The 17,975-nt window shown below is 40.9% G+C and overlaps 1 non-coding gene across 1 annotated transcript; it reads left to right on the top strand.

Annotated features, from left to right (window-relative positions):
• Nucleotides 1–17,278: 17,278 nt before the first annotated feature.
• On the top strand, nucleotides 17,279–17,381 carry LOC118672524. The gene has a single exon (XR_004973091.1). It is a non-coding gene; the product is annotated as a U6 spliceosomal RNA (small nuclear RNA).
• The last annotated feature ends 594 nt before the right edge of the window (nucleotides 17,382–17,975 follow it).

The raw sequence follows: 17,975 nt of genomic DNA, 5'->3' as shown, positions 1-17,975 counted from the left end.
CTATGTCAGCCACTATCTTCTCTCACTAAATGAAGGTGTTAGGTTCCCACTGGCTCTCCTAGCTTCAACACTTAGCTTCTCCAACTCATTCTGTATGCTGCAACAAGGAGAACTATTGGCTGGAAATTGATGATTTTCAAGATTAAAACCTTCATAGCTTCCAATTACTCTTAGAATCAAGCCTTAATCTTAGAATCAGCATGTGAAGCCCTGCCTGACAGAACTCCACCTTTGCCTGGTGTTGCTCCTCAAAACACACAAGAGAAACATGGATTGGTTGCCTCCTGTACACACACCAACCGGGGATCGAACCTGCAACTTGAGTATGTTCTGTGACTAGGAATTGAACCTGCCACCCTTCAGTGTATGAGTCACTCCACCCAGGGCTAACTTAAAAAAAAAATACATACATACATATATATATATATATATATATATATATATATATATATATATATACATATATATACATACACACACACACACACACACACACACATACATATACATATATGTATGTATATATATATTTCAGAGAGGAAGGGGGAGGAGAGAGAGATAGAAACATCAATGATGATGAGAGGGAATCACTGATCAGCTGCCCCCCGCATGCCCTACCCTGGGGATCAAGCCTGCAACCTGAGCATGTGCCCCAGGAATTGAACGTGACCTCCTGGTTCAGAGGTCGATGCTCAACCACTGAGCCATGATGGCCAGGCTAATTTAATAAATTGTTGGGTTTTCGTTCTTCACGGTGAGTCTTATCTTCATTTTTTTACACCAACTAACTCAGGTTCTAGCTAATGCCTCCAAGAATAATCTGACAAGATGCACTGAAGTCAGGGTGACAGTTAGGTAGATGTGTTGTGCAATTAAATTATATCTAACAAAGAGCCAGTGACTTCTCTGCACCCAAGAATGATCAGACAGCCGTGCCCACATTTGATCATCTGTGCACTGAGGTTGGGATGACTAGCTCAGCCTGATCAACGTGATAATCACATAACATTTACCATTCTTAAATGAAATGCTTTCTAAGGTGGACTGTCCCATTCTTGGCAGATCATATATATATTTGTAGCAATCTGCAGAATTTCATTTATTAAGGTGTTGGAAGGCATTCTCTTTTTAGTGAAACAAGATACATGCCTGTTAATATTAGATCTTGATAGAAAACATCATCATATGCATTATAATTTCTTTAAGCTTCTCAGGGTGATTTGCATATGCAATTTTGTCTTTCCCTCAACATGCCATTAAGTTGGTGTAGGCAGGAAGGAGGATGCCTTTGTTAATACAATCAATTGAAAGATGTATAAAGAGGAGGAATAGAATTAGTTTATACTAATCATGACTCCTTGATAATAGATTTGTCACCATGTAGTTAGAGAAAGATTTCTCTCCAAAACCAATTCTTCCAGGATGATAAAAACAACACTTTAAAAAGCACATAGAGGAGTTTTTGCAAGAGGGTAAAATAATGAATTATTAAAGGTACTGCAGTTTCTTGATAAAATTTTTATGATAACTGTACAGTTTTTGTCTAGCCTGGCCTTTTAGCAACAAAGGAAGCATGAGCTCTGCTTATTTTAAGTTGTACATTATTCTCCTCTTATTGTCTAATTTAAACAGTCTTTCCCAGAAAAGACCCAGAGATGCCAAATTGTAAGCTACAAGGATTTTTTCTCCTCCAGAATTATTGTACCCACTAGTGGCCCAGTGCACGAAATTCATGCATGGGGGTGGGGTGGGGGGTTTGTCCCTCAGCCTGGCCTGCACCCTCTCCAAATTGGGAGCCCTTGGGGGATGTCCGTCTGCTAGTTTAGCCCGATCCTGGTTTAATTAGCATAGATTTTATTAACATCTTCTACTTTGTTGTCAAGCTCCTTGCATTTATAGAGGTTATTATGTTCCTCCAAAAACAAATTCATGTATTAGTGGACAGGAGAGTCTGAGCATTGGTTACAGCTGTAACTGGGAAACATAGACAAGTGTAGTATTTAGAATGCACCAAGCAGGGAAAAAGAGAGTAAAGTAAAGTTTTCATATTGGCACCAGCATTCCATTATAGAACTAATGGAGGTGACTAGTGAACATAAAGGATGCCCACAGTGTCCTCTCTGTCTTTGGGTCCTATATTTGCTCACTTCCTCTCTATCACAGAAAGAAAGGGAGTGAAGAGAGTAACTTTTTAAAATATATTTTTTTATTGATTTCAGAGAAGAAGGAAGAGGGAGGGAGGAAGGGAGGGAGGGAGGGAGGGAGAGAGAGAGACAGAGAGAGAGAGAGAGAGAGAGAGAGAGAGAGAGAGAGAGAAACATCAATGATGAGAGATAATCATTGATCAGCTGCCTCCTGCTTGCCCTCTAACCAGGGATCTAGCCCACAACCCTGGCATGTGCCCTGACCTGGAATCAAACCTGGTCTTCCTGGTTTACAGGTCGATGCTCAACCACTGAGCTACGTGGGCCAGGCCCTTTGTGCACTTTTTAATGGGGTACCACAAACAAAAATTTTAATATCAGCTTTGCATTGAGTAGCTATCTTCAGGCATTGTGACTGTTGATGGCAAGAATGTGTCCTATAGATTTATTTATTCCAGAGGAATTGCCACCTGACATCATAGGGAAGATAGTGTCCCCAGGTGCATTGCCTCTGGGAGCTACCAGACCCCTCCCTGCCAGTGCTCCAGCATGCACATCTGGCTTAAGGTGTTAAACTCAAAAGTGGTCAAAGCCACCAACCAACAGCCTAGGGACTGTGGGTGTGGTAAGCATTTCACTGAGGCACTAGAGTGCTCCAGAAAGCCCAGGTTTCACAGTCAGGAATCCATACCATCATCACTTACTATTGAAGTTAAGCAAATTATCTTACCTTTTTTTTTAACCTCCACTATCTTTCCATTCAGGGCTGAAACTGAGATGATTAGATTCCAAAGTAGATGATTTAAGATGGGTGCATAGCCTTACATAGTACCAATGGCAAAGATGATTCTTCAGCAAGTAATAGCACATTTGCTTTTCAATTTATCTACCTGTGGAGAGCTAGTAGGCTACATAGACCATTGGCACATACTAATTGTATTTCTGTAATTATGCTGATTGATCAGAAAGGCTATGAACTCTTCCTTTGGACTTCTGGCATTTTAAGGATCAGCGAAAGCCGAGATCCTTCCCCAGGTAGAAAACATATAAAGAAGTTAAAGCAAGGGTAAGATGCAGCATATTTTTTTTAAAATATATTTTAGTGATTTTTTATAGAGAGGAAGGGAGAAAGGTAGAGAGTTAGAAACATAGATGAGAGAGAAACATTGATCAGCTGCCTCCTGCACACCCCCCCACTAGGGATGTGCTTGCAACCAAGGTGCATGCCCTTGACCAGAATCGAACCTGGGACCTTTCTGTCGGCAGGCCGATGCTCTATCCACTGAGCCAAACCAGTAAGGGCAAGGTGCAGCATATTACTGTGTAGAGAATTTACTCAACCCAGAAACCTTCAGTGTTGCGATCACTGTCAGCTGGGGTCTCTACGGCTGAAGGATGTATGTATGCACATACATCTGATTGAGGAGACAAACAGATAGTTTGTTGGAAATCATGACATACGTTTTTGGATTGACTGTGTTCCATGGTGGAGAAATGTGCGAGGAAGTTCAATGCATGAACTTCAGGGTCAACATTATGTTGTGAAGACAGACCCAGGATTTATGAGGAAGGTCACATTTGTGGGGAATAGCTGTACTAGCAGGAGCCAGTAGTAGGATAACCACTTTCAAACCCCCTGAAGGAAGTTCACAGGTAGGTTAAAGGAGAAGAAGGAGAAGGAAGAGAGGGGTTTAGAGATACAGGCTGAGCAGCAAGCTCTGCACAAGTATTGAGGCTCCATTGCCAAATCAGGGAACTAGTCTATTGTATTCAAGTTCACCTGTATTTTCACCAGAGCTTTCTATCTTCCCTGTGGCATCCTTCTTTTGGGGGGCGGGGGGAGAATCATTTCCTAATCTCATGCTCTTTCCTAATGTAGCCATTATTGAGATATAAGTAGAGTCCTTTTGATGTTTTAAAATCCATCATGGGGCCCCACATCTTTTCCCTGAAATGAAGAACTGCCATTACTGGTTTAGCACAGAGAGTCTCAAACCTGGCTGGCTGCTCGGGAGAAATACAAAATAGAGATGACTGGGCTGCATGCCCAAATTCTGACTTGATTTAGTGTTATATTTTGCACTGGTATTTTTTTTTTAAAGCCACCCAGGTGTTTTTAGTGGGTGATCAAGTTTGAGAAACATTTGAGTAGGATAAATTATCTGCCAAATTTGTAAACAGCATTTATGGCAGTTAGAATGCAGTGTGCTTTCGAAGCAACACCTACATGCAATTGTGTCCTGCCACATCCCTGGCGTGTCCATTGCCTAAGAGGATGAAGTTCAGGCTCAACTTTTTGTTTCTCTCCAGTATCTCTCGCTGTCTCGTAATTTTCTCCTTTTGGTGTACATTCCAGTAATATTGGACTGATGGCAGATTCCCAATTATACTCTTACTAGAGGCCTGGTGCACAGATTTGTGCACCGGTGGGGTCCCTTGGTCTGGCCTGCACCCTCTCACAATTCAGGACCCCTTGTGGAATGTCGGAGAGCCGGTTTCAGCCTGATCCCCACAATCCAGGCCGAAGGACCCCACTAGTACACAAATCCATGCACTGGGCTTCTAATATGCATATAAGATCTTTGGTTAATCTTCTCCCGCCCTCCCCCCTTTCCCTCTGAGATTTATCAGTCTGTTTCATGTTTCCATTCCTGTGATTTCTGCTCCTGCATTGAGCATTTGCCCCCTGGTGGTCAGTGCATGTCATAGCTACTGCATGGTCTCTTAGGCTTTTATATAGAGAGATAATTCATGCTTCTGTGCCTGGCCCCCCCTGCAATACTCTGAGTCTTCCTACCCTCATGGTTCTTACATGTATCCCATCAAATCATATTTCAGGTGTTTTCTTCCTGGGAAATGCTCCATGATGCTTCATTAAACACACCCTCCTTTAGTAACTTTAACCTTCATGCAGTTTTAGGGTTGCATATGTTCTGTGGTGTCACTTACTTACTTCTGCAACTATTTTAGATTGTGAGTCCCTTGAAGGTAGGCAGAGGAAGGGCCTTTTGTCTGTATACATGTGTGTGTGGCACATACATAGTAGATGCTCAATGAATGTTTGTGACATGAGCTATATCATTTCATTGTAAATTTTAAAGAAGGCACTATTCAGTAGATTGGTGCCTCCTGCTACTTAAATTCGCTACTCTCTATCCCACAAATTGAGCCCATTGTAAAAAGCCAAGAATTTTATTTGCTTTTAACTTCTTAATATTCTCTTCATTCACTTCAAAGGTAAGTAAACATTGATTTCAAAGTTGAAATAAACATTGTGTTGGGGACAGAGACAAAGCAAAGGCAAACGTCTTTCTCCCCCCTACCCTCCTTCCCTTCCCTCTTTTCCTTTTTAATCTCCTTTTTTTTTGAGCCTTTCTCTCTCTAAATTTGAAGAACACTCATACATTTTTACTTATTTATTCCTCTTACTACTATATGCCATTATGGTACTAAATACCAGAAAGTCAAAGATAAGTCATAACCTCTATCCTCAAGGAGCTATGAGGATAGAGGTTATGCCTCGTGTGATAGGTGTTAAAATGGATGCATGGCAAGGTACTATGAGGACATAAAAAAGCAAACAGAATGCCTTATGAGGTATAAAATACCTTTTTAAAAATCAAAGGAAAGAATAAGGAAAACCACGTTGAGCTGTACACAAATACAAGTTTCCTGCTAAGCATTGCTTTCTTCACATATATGAACTCATAAAATCCTTATACTTAACTGTACAAGGCAAGAATTATGATTGCCACCATTTATTTAGATTTTAAAATAAAACCAGATAAGTTGTATGGCTTTACACCGGTAGTAACAGGGGAAGTCTTATCTTACATAGTGTTATAAATATTATTATTATTTGTAGCTTTCAAGTACTACGTGCTACTTGGGGAAGAGAAAGGTGGGAATTATTGGCTAAATTTATGGAGAGTTAAGTCTTTGCCAACTACTGTACTAATTCTTTGTGATGTTAACTCGTTAACACCCACACGAGGTAGGTGCTGTCCATTTTAAAAGTCAGGAAACAAAGCTAGAAAGTGTTTTAATCCATCTAGTTAGTGGTAGAAGTGGACACTGACATAGCCATTCTTGAGCTGGTAACCCATGGGAAACAAGACAGACACCTATGAGAACAAGCCAGAGTCCTAGGTGCCATACCAGTGGCACAGATGGTAAGTGCGCCAGGTCAAAAGCTGACCATGGCCTGTCCAGGCCTGTCCAGGCCTGTCCAGGCCTGTCCAGGCCTTTTCCGCCATCCAGGCCTGTCCAGGGAGCAGCAGCAGCTTGTGATGAAAGTTGCATGGGCTCAGGACTTCCAGCACCTGGTTTCGATCCCACCTTTGCCCCTGCTCCTATGATCTTGGATACATTACTTAAGTCTTCAAGCCTAAAGTTCCTCATCTCTCATTTAATGGTGAGAGTCAGAAATATTTCAAACTAGAGGCCCAGGGCGCGATTGAAATCGCGCGAGGTGGCTCCCTGCCTCTTGCTGTGCGAGGATGCACCCTGCGAGGAGCCAGGAGCTGCACCTGACTCGCACAGCGCCGGCCTCTGCAGGAGTTAGGCCGGACCAGCGCCACATGTGGCCAGGACCCGCACCTGACTCGTGCAGCGCCTGCTGCAGCTGGAGTCAGGCCGGACTGGCGCTGCTGGGTGCCGGATCCACACCTGACTCCCCTTGCCTGTGTCTGCTCAGGGCCGCTTGAGCCAGCCCACCAACTGGGGCAGGCCCACCTGTCTCTGTCTCCATCTCCACTCAGGGCCTCACCTGCGTGCGCAACCTCCTCCTGTCCGGTCATGACCCTTTACGGCGCCCTGACCTAATTTGCAATATATATATATATATATATATATATATATATATATATATATATCCTATACTAATAAAAGACAAACATGCAAATTGACCATACTTTTTCTATGCTTTAAGCCACACCCACCAGCCGATCAGAGTGACTATATGCGAATTAACCCAACCAAGATGGCAGCCGGCAGCCACGGAGCTGGAGAAAGCAGGAGGCTTGCTTGCTCCAGTGATGGAGGGAGCCAAGGTTCCCCGCCTGCCGCGGCCCGGCTCTGAGCTCCACTGAAAGCAACAAAGTTTCAATTATAGAAGGTAAATAAACCCCAGATACCTGTTTTCAGCCAGCCGTGGCCAGGGAGCTGGAGCGAGCAGGAGTGGGTTGCCCCTGGCAATGGAGGAAGCCAAGCTTTTCATAGGCCTCCACTAAAGGCAACAAAGTTTCAATTATAGAAGGTAAATAAATACCAGAATAAAAAAAAGAAAAAAAGAAAAAAAGGAGAGGCTGGGAGCTTACATCGCCAGTGTGCTTGGCCAGCCTGAAAATGGCCCTCAGCACCTCACCCAGACTGGCCAGACACCCCAGTGGGGACCCCCCACCCTAAAGGGGGTGTGGCCAGCCTGAAAACAGCCATCAGCCCCTCATCCAGGCTGGCCAAACCTCCATGGGGCGAGGGTCCCCACTGGGGTGGACATGCTCTCAGGGGTCCCACACTGCAAGAGGGCATAGGCCGGGCTGAGGGACCCCCCGAGTACACAAATTTTTGTGCACCAGGCCTCTAGTATATATATTATCGCTGTATGTGCCAACTGCATAATTTGTTCAAAAGTGCCTAACACATACTAAATGCTCAGTAAATGCCCTCACCCCCCCCATCATGCTTTGTCGGACTCCAAAATTTTACTGGTGTTTTAAAGAATACAGATGAGACTAAGGTATTGCTTTGGCCAGCTTCTAAATGTATGTCCCCATGGAGGTTCCATCTTTCAACAAAACTCAGGATTTAAATTCCTAATCTTACCAAGCAAACTGTTCCATGCTTTGACTTTGTACATCTCCAGCATTTAAGCCTCCTCTCACTTTGTTAATGAGTCCGTGACACCAAATCATCAGGCGTTGTACTTTGCTTTCATTATTTGAGCCTGTTTGGCTGGAGTAGATATTTCTACTCTGTTGATTCAAAATCTCAGAAAAGAAGGCTTCTGTTTCTGAACTCTCAATCCCTTCTATCTTCAAAAGGAGAAAGAAAAACTGCTGAACAGGGGCTGGGGGTGATGGTGGTAGAGATAATTTTGTAGCAATAGAATTACATGATTTAGCAACATACATCAGCTGACAGTTTGGCTTCTCACCAGGGTGGGTATATTTGGTGCCGGAGGCTACTCTGAGGAGCCAGCTCTGTATCCTATGATAGCTCTCGCTTTACCTTTCCATCTCTCCACTTCTAAGCTTTGTTTTCTTTCTTTTCCACAGCTCGTATTGGGGCATATCCTTAAATGGCATTAAGCTTCTCTTGTAGGTACACATCATAGCCCATCACTGCCTTGGGAGCCAGCAGGCAGAGGAGCAAAGGAGAGTAATGAGGCCTTACATAACATCGCAGTATTTTCTGTTCCCAGCAGCTCTGTTCCCTGCTAAGGCAGTGTGGGGAGCAATTATCACTACCCATACCAAGTCTGACTGCCTTAATCATTCTTGGAAAAACAATTTCAGTACACTCATTAGAGCCAGAAGAGTCGCCCTTCTCCGAAGGGATTGCTGGAATGGGAACAGTGATGTGGGATCTGACAGAGGCGAGAGGCAGGAGGCGTTCTGAGGGATGAAAATGTGACAAAAACAGTTTTATTTTGATTGTGTCTTTAAATATGAAATGAACCCCTCCCTTTTTAAAATTTATTGATTTTTTTTTTTTTAGAGAGCAAAAGGAAGGGAGTGAGAGAGGGGGAGAGAGAAACATCAATTTGTTGTTCCATTTTTTTAAGCATACATTGCTTGATTCTTTTTTTAAAATATATTTTTATTGATTTCAGAGAGGAAGGGAGAGGGAGAAAGAGATAGAAACATCAATGATGAGAGAGAATCATTGATTGGCTGCCTTCTGCATGCCCCCTACAGGGGATCGAGCCTGCAACCTGAGCATGTGCCCTTGACTGGAATCAAACCTGGGGCCCTTCAGTCCACAGGCCGATGTTCTATCTACTGAGCCAAACTGGCTAGGGCCATTGCTTGATTCTTGTATGTCCCCAGACTAGGGATCAGACCCACAACCTTGGTTTATTTGGACGAAACTCTAACCGACTGAGCTACCTGGCCGGGGTTGAAAAGATTGATTTAGGTTATCATGACCATCAAGAGAGAGTTAGCCACTTGAGTATAGTGAGATTTCTTCCTATTTGTTGAAAAAGACGATGAAATTAATAGCCCAGCTCTTCACATAGATACCAAAATAAGAAATCTTTGTAATTAATAAAGCTTTGTAATTATCTTTTGGGAGCCATAGGGGCAAGACAAGGCGATGTTCTACAGCCCGTGCTAATGTGGACTATGTCAGGCCTTGGAAAGCGAGGCCTCAAGAACCAGATGAGGGTGGGAGGATTCCTACTGGTCAACAGATTATGGAGAAGGGCAGTGAGGAGTTTTCTGTCTGCTCCTCACCCCCACCTGACCCTGTCCTGCTGCGAGTCTGGGTAGAGGGCATGAGGCTCTGATCTCAAGGGCATATGCCTGAGACCCAGACCCACCAGGCAAACAGGAAAAGAGCAGTGGCCATTGCCGTAAAGAAAGGGGAGTTGCAGATGGTGTATTCATAGTGCCAGATTTTTCCCTAACACAGCCACTCCTGCCGTATCTCAGAGCGATGGCTGTGCATGTGTGTATGGCTGCGCACTTAATAAAAGAGACACAGTGGAAATAGGTTTGAGGCGGTCATGCAGGCCTAGACAGAGAGTAGCACACAGCAGACACTGTTCAGCACAGCACTGGGGAGGCGGGACTTCCTTTCCTTTCCCCTCCCCTCCCCAGCTATTATGTACACACACTGAAATAGATCAGGGGAACTTTGCCCAGGCCAGAGAAGGTAATGTACACTTTGAGCAACCCCATCCAATCAGTCATGTATCAGATGCCATGTGACTGTTGCACATACACAACAAAGAACACGGGATTTGGTGAATTTGGTGCATAGAGTTTTCTTTTCCTTTCTTCCTCTCTCTCTCTTCTTTGAGGAACTAGGGCCAAGTTAGCTCCTTGGGGTTCATGGACTTATCTTGGGACTGCCAAAGGCGGGAAAGGAGAATTTCTATTCATGGTCTTGGGGTGGGGGGCATAGTGTAATTTAACCTGGACACTAAAAAGAAATGATGATGGAAGGAGGCTTGACTTGGGGTGGTGAACGCACAATACAGGGTACAGACGATGGGTTGTAGAATTGCTTACCTGAAATCTGTGTAATTTTGTTAACCAGTGTCACCCCTAATGAATTCCATAGGAAGGAAAAAATACATTAAAAATAAAAAGAGTGAGATCCCATTTTGTACTCCATGGTGGTGAGGCATTGGTTTTCATCTATTGGTTCTTAATATAAAAATGTGTTAGAGCTTGAGGGGACCTTATGGGGAGACTGCAAAGGGAAGGATAAAATCATAACATTTATTGAGAATATGCTATGCGTTTGGTATTCTGAGCTTTCCAGTTACGTTAGCTCAGTCAGTCCTCACCAAAGTTCTGTAAGGTTTAGGGTTGGAACCCATTTCCAGATATAAAGTTAAAAGATGGGAGAAGTAATTTGCTTCAAGTCATATAATTACTGGAAGATAGATCTGGGCTGTGAACTTAGATAGCAAAGGCTTCTCATTTAGAGAATCACGCTGAGCTGAGAAAGATGAAGAGAAAGACTAGTTGGAGGCAAAACTGAAATGAGAACTCAGATTCTGTGACTCCCCGTAAGTGTTCTTTCCAATCCACTGTCTCCAGTGGGACTGTTAAATGCCTAGAAAAAAACAAAACAACAAAAAAACCCAAGTATGGCTCTGGCCAATGTGGCTCAATTGGTTGGGTGTTATCCCATGCACCAAAGGTCACAGGTTCGATTCCCCTTCAGGGCACATGCCCCAGTTGCAGGCTTGATCCCCAGTAGTGGCCATGCCAGGGCAGCTGATCAATGTTTCTCTCTCACATCAATGTTTCTCTCACTATCTCCCTTCCTCCCTTTCTAAAATCAATAAAAAACAGGTTACAAAATAAGTGTGAAAATATGTGAGGGAAATAAGAAGAGAAAGTTGCACTAGCCACAAAGGTATCCAGATTGTGACTCCTTTTCTTCCCCCTTGTACATGGTTACATAATCTAAACAAAAGAACTCCAGAAATTTCCGGTCCCAACTATAACATCCCTGGTAAAGTTTTATGTAGCCTTCATTTTCCCCATGCATTGCCTGTATCACCTGCTGAGTATTATTAGATTTTACACACTATTTGACATGAAACTTGGCCCCTGATGAAATGCTACTATTTTAGATCCTCTTAAAGGCTTGCAAGACTAGAAATAGATTTATTATGCAACAGCTCCCTGCTTTACTTGAAGAAATCTGCATAAATACACACTGTCACTTTGCTCTTGAGACTGGAATTGTTTTTAAGGGATACAGAGATAATAAATGATGTCATTTTATCTTTCCATCGTTTAACATACAGAAGCATGTATGAGCAAAGAGTGCTTTAAGGCCAGCCAATATAGCTCAGTGTTTGAGCATTGGCCTATGAACCAGTAGGTCACGGCTCAATTCTCAATCAGGGCATATGCCCGAGTTGGGGCTCTGTCCTCAGTGTGGGGCATGCAGGAGGCAGCAGATCAATTATTCTTTCTCGCCTTTGATGTTTCTACGTCTCTTTTCCTCTTCCTCTGTGAAATCAATAAAAAAATATTTTTAAAAGAGTATTTCAAGAAGATAAAAGTTTTAAATGATTGTTTATTAATTGATTCATTTAGTAACTATTCAAATCTTATAACATCTTCTTTTCTCTTCATGTTTGTAGTTAGGGAAGTCTGACGTGAATTTGCACTCTTCATAGTTAAGTGTAGAAAATCAAATGACATGCGTTCTGTATTAGTGTTTGTTCCTTTGGTCTTTTTTCTTTTAATCCTTACCTGAGGATATCCTAAGGATATGTTGTGGGTTTTTTTTAAATTTTTAAATTTATTTTTAGAGAGAGAGGAAGAGAGAGAGAGAGAAAGGAACATCCATATGAGAGAAAAACATCCATGTGAGATTGGTTGCCTCCCATACATGCCCTGACCGGGGATTGAACTGGAACCCAGGTATGTACCCTGACTGGGAATTGAACCCACAACCTTTTGGTGGATGGGACAGTGCTCCAACCAGCTGAGCCAACCAGCCAGTGCCGTTCCTCTGGTCTTGACATACACATTTTACCCTTGTTTTCCTATTCCCTCTTTAAAAAAAACTTATTTTTGTCTTGTTCTTAATGAACTACATTTATTCACTTTGATTCAAATTGAAAAACAGAGGAAAAGAAGTAGAGAGCTAGTTAGCAAACTAGCAAGAAAACCCACACTTATGCAATGGCATTGTGTCAGTCAAGGCCGGTTTCTTTTTTACCGTTTAAAATGAGCAATTTCTTAAAGGGATGTAACATTTCATCCTGTTTGGCATGGCTCCTAATACCTAGAAAACATTTCCTGCTTTCTATTTTGAAACAAGAATGATAAATTGGGTAAGGTTGGTGGAACTGAGCAGCAATGCCTGTGCGGTGGTTGCTGTCATGTTCATAGAATATAAATGTTACATTGTGGTTGGAACTAAGTCGTGTATTCTCATGAAGGATGTGCCTGTTGTTTGGCTTGGTATTGTTTCACTGTGTATGCAGATCATTTCTCCGTGTCTGTCATTACTGGCTTTTGATCACCTTGATTTGGATTTTTATTTTTTTGCAATGGTGACTAAGAGATACATGAAACATTTTGCAATGACTTTGTTAAGCAGCCTAACAAATGTTATTAAGCAAATATTACAATTAACACATAAAACCTGGGAGTCATATAGAACAATCTACAAGATAAAACTACTAATTTAAGAGCTCAGTTATTAGTATCACCTTATGGCTTTTTATTTATTTTATTTTTTTAAATATATTTTATTGATTTTTTACAGAGAGGAAGGGAGAGGGATAGAGAGTTAAAAACATCAATGAGAGAAACATTGATCAGCCACCTCCTGCACACTCCCTACTGGGTATGTGCCTGCAACCGAGGTCCATGCCCTTGACCGGAATCGAACCTGGGACCCTTGAGTCCGCAGGCCAATGCTCTATCCACTGAGCCAAACCGGTTAGGGCACCTTATGGCTTTTTAAAGTCCTTTCATTATTCTTGCAAAATACATGCATAAGATAAGCAGTAAGAGAAGAAATATGTGAGCATCGAAAGGTTTTGCAATATTTTCAAGATATTCCTGGAAGGATCTAGAAAGTATAATGCTAAATAAAATAAGTCAACCAGAGAAAAACAAATACCATATTATCTCATTTATATGTGGAATCTCAAGAACAAAATAAAAAAGTTGAAAGTCTCAGAGACACAGAGAGCGGATTGGTGGTACCAGAGGGGAGAGGGGTCAGGGGACTGGGAGAAAGGGGTGAGGAGATTAAGAAGTACAAATTGGTAGATACAAAATAGTCAGAGGGATGTAAAATGCAGCATGTAAATGTAGTCAATAATATTGTAATAATTATGTCTTGTGCCAGGTGGGTACTGGACATATCAGGGCACCACTTTGTAAGGTGGTCCACTATGCTGTATACCTGAAAGCAATACAAACTAATATGAGAGTAAAATGTAATTGAATATATACAGGGTGTCCCCCAAAAATATATACACCCTCGACAGCTGAAAGCTCAATGGATGTTTATTTCTTTCCAGATATAACCCATTGGAATTAATTATTATTCAAAATGTGTATACATATTTGCGACACCCTGTATATACAATAAATTTGTGTGAAATAGAGTCTGTTGAAAGCAAAGGTTAAAACCAATAGAAGTATTGGCTAAGAAAAAAATGCACTAGTTGTTTCTTCTATTATTGAATAAATATATACAGTACTTAATTAAGAAAAAGAGATTCATCTAATCATCACAGTAAAATACACTCAATTCCAACTTCATCCTTTTTAATATTAAGCAAAAAGTTCTAAGACATAACTCTAGTATAAAATTATAATTATGCCATCTAAAACTAACCCTAATTCTACCACTAATCTTAGCTAAAACCCTAATACTAGTGCTGTGCCTTGCTAAAGCCTTTCATTCTAGGATTAACATTTACTCTCATGCTGAATCGAAATACCAACCTTTTCTTAACTTTATACCTAATATCAGCTCAGCATCCATATACCTAAAACCTGGAGAGCAAATAAGTTTTAATTCATATATAAATTCTGTCTGGAGGTGTTGTCCCTGGGTCATTTTGTTGAGAAGGATTCTAAAGCTCAAGAGGAAGAAGTTCTGAGATGAATTATCATCATCTGTCCTGATTCGAGATGAGGGAATGGAAGCATGGATGCCAGCATTCACCATCCCTGTCCTGACTAACCCTTGCCCTGTTCTAGACTTGACTCCCTGAAGGCAAACAATGGTAGCAAGTCATAGGTGACAAAAGAAAGGGTTCCTGCTTTGATCTTAGTTATGATAAATGATGGGGTTTAATTCCTTAGGAAGGTGAGAGTTTTCTTCCAGAAGGGATATTAGGAAATCTTTAGGGCGGAAGAAGATAGATTTTTAAAATTTATTTTACAACTTTTACAAGGATTCATTCATTTCCTACACATGAAAGGCTATAGACAAAAGAGTTAGAATGTAAAGTCTCAATGCATCCTTTTTTAAAAGTTAAATTTATTGGGGTGACATTTGTTAATAAAATTATAGAGGTTTCAAGTGTATATTTTACATGACCTGTATATTGCATTGTGTGCCTTCCATCCAAAGTCAAACCATCTGTGTTCCCTTCTTAGTAAGAAAGTGACTGATTTCCAAAAAGAACATAACCCATCAGCTCTCAAGGGGACACATTTTCTCATTTTATTTATTTAGGAATTTTATTTAATACATCAAATGTGGTTAATACCTGCCAATTGTTAATTTGACACAATCAATGGGTATTTCATAGGAATAAGGATTATTCTTACAGTGCAATCAATTTTTCTAAGCACATGGGCATGATCTTTAAGTAAGGTTGGGGAAATTATTTTTTAAACTGATTTCAAAAATTTGGACCATAGGAAAAAAACTAGAAAAAATAAAATGAGCTCCCAGATGCTCTCAGTCAGCTTCAACAATTATCAACCTATGGCAAATCTTGTTTAATCAATTACATACCCTCCCATGTATTTTTATTTAATATTGTATCATGTTATATAGGCATATCTCCATAACTTAGTGACAGTTGATTTTTAAATCAGCTTTATTGAGATATATTAAAATGTCATAAATTCACTAAAATGCACTATTCAGTACTTTTAAAATATATATATATTTAATATATTTTTATTGATTTCAGAGAGGAAGGGAGAGGGAGAGAGAGATAGAAACATCAATGATGAGAGAGAATCATTGATCGGCTGCCTCCTGCAGGCCCCCTAGTGGGGACCAAGCCCACAACCCTGGCATGTGCCCTTGACCAGAATCGAACCCAGGACCCTTCAGTCTACAGGCCAATGCTCTGTCCACTGAGCCAAACCAGCTAGGGCTTCAGTACTTTCAGATGTATTTATTGAGTTGTTTTAGAATGACATCGATCTAACTTTAGAACTTTTTCCCCCCACTCTGAAAAGAAACCCCAAGCCCATTGGCAGTCACTCCCCAATTTAATCCCACCCTCCTGCCGTAGGCAATCACTAATCTATTTTTTTTCTTTATAGACTCATCTATTCTGAACATTTTATATAAAAGGAATCATAATATCTTATCTTTGTGTTGCTTTCTTTGAGCATAATGTTTTCAAGATGCATTCGGGTTATACCATGGATCAGTATTTCATTTCTTTTTATTGTAAACTATCTTTACCCACTTATCATTTGGTGGTTGTTTGAGTTGTTTTCAATTTTTGGCTATTAGTAATAATGTGCTGTGAATATGTGTAAACATTTTTGTGTGGCTTGATATTTTTATTTCTCTTGTGTAAAATTGATGCCTAATAGGGTTATGTATTTAAAAAAAATACATAAAAAAAGGTTAAGAATCTTTTGAGGAACCGTCAAACTCTTTAAAATTGGTGGCACCATTTTATCTGTCCCTTAGATCTGTCTCTTTGTCCCTTCAATTTAAGAAAATACATGGGAAAATATTGCCAAAATGTTTATTGAATTAAATTGATCCTTAGCTATAAAACATGCAGTATTATATAGAATCGAGTCTAGTTACTCTGGTAAAATTACAGGCCTGACACATATAAAATGAAGATGCATTCATGGTCATTAAATAAAAGAGACAAATCTGTAAGTATATACCCCCAAAGTAGTTTTCTTATCACATTTCTCCTGGTTTTAAAGAAGATTGCTTAAACAGTAAAAAGCAACGTAATAGAGAAATGCGCCACTTTTTCCATTCCACTTGTGCTGGGGTAGTTGAAGATAAACCACTGGAAGAAATGGTGGCAATGGTAATAAAATCATTGAGCCTAAAACGACTTGGGTGTGTGATTGTAAAAGCCACAGGGCATTTTTTCTCCAATAATACAAGTTAACAAAAGATATTCTGCTATGCGACAGAATTTATCAGTTTTTAAAAGACTCTATCTAAGGATGACTCAAGTATAAAGATTTTAAGAGAAATGACAGGCAGATTTTAATGATAAATATAATTTTTCACACTCTATGTCCTCTAACTTCAGAATTGTGGCACATTTTATACACACCATTATGTGGTGATACAGGATCAGAGAACACTTTTAAAATAAACGTATCTTCTTACTGTTTACATTTTTTATTCTCTTTAAGTACTACTATGGGATATTAAAAAGCACTGCAGTCCCTTTATAGCTATATAAATGCAGTGGGTTAAATTGTCCAAAATGGTGTATGTCTCTATTTGATATGAAATGTATGCTGTTTATTCCTGTAGAATACAGAGTAAGGGAAACAGTAACTCGAACTTTTTATCAACACAGATAACAATAAATACATTTTTATTCAAACTGAGATAGTTGCAAGAACACAGTTTTCCCTTTTGGTTTAAAGAAAACAAAAATTTTTTAAATAGAATATTTTCAATTAGATGGTACCACTTCTATAGGTTAACACATTCATGGTGCTGCATGCTCAGTTTGGCAACACACATAGATACTAAAATTGTAACTTATACAGAGAAGATTAGCATGCCCCTTGCACAAGGATGACACAAATTCATAAAGTGTTCCATATTCAAAATATAATTCATACGTTGCAAAAAAGATGTGTTCAGAGTTTAGGAAAAAGTATAAAATCTAGATTGACTGGAAATTAGAAAGGAACTTTCCTTTCCTCGTGTTGTTAGTTTGGAACCAGTGAGTAAAAAAAAAAAAAAAATCTGTGCCAGTAAAAATCATTTCTTCATTTGTATTTTATATTTATACTAGAGGCCCGGTGCACAAAAATTTGTGCACTCGGGGGTGTCCCTCAGCCAGGCCTATGCCCTCTTGCAGTCTTGGACCCATCGGAGGATGTCCACCTGCTGGCTTAGGCCCTATCCCTGGGGGATCGGGCCCAAGCTGGCAGTCAGACATCCCTCTGGCAGCCTGGCACCCCTCGGGGGATGTCCACTTGCCAGCAGGGAGCAAGCCTAAGCTGCAGTCGGACATCCTTAGCGCTGCTGAGGAGGCAGAAGAGGCTCCCACTACCACCGCTGTACTGGCAGCTGTCAGCCTGGTCTGTGGCTGAGCAGAGCTCCCCCTGTGGGAGCACACTGACCACCAGGGGGCAGCTCCTGCATTGAGCATATGCCCCCTGGTGGTCACTGTGTGTCATAGTGAGCAGTCATTCC

The sequence above is a fragment of the Myotis myotis genome, unplaced genomic scaffold, assembly GCF_014108235.1.
Source record: "Myotis myotis isolate mMyoMyo1 unplaced genomic scaffold, mMyoMyo1.p scaffold_m19_p_17, whole genome shotgun sequence".
NCBI lineage: Eukaryota > Metazoa > Chordata > Mammalia > Chiroptera > Vespertilionidae > Myotis > Myotis myotis.
This window is presented reverse-complemented; position numbering and strand designations above follow the sequence as displayed.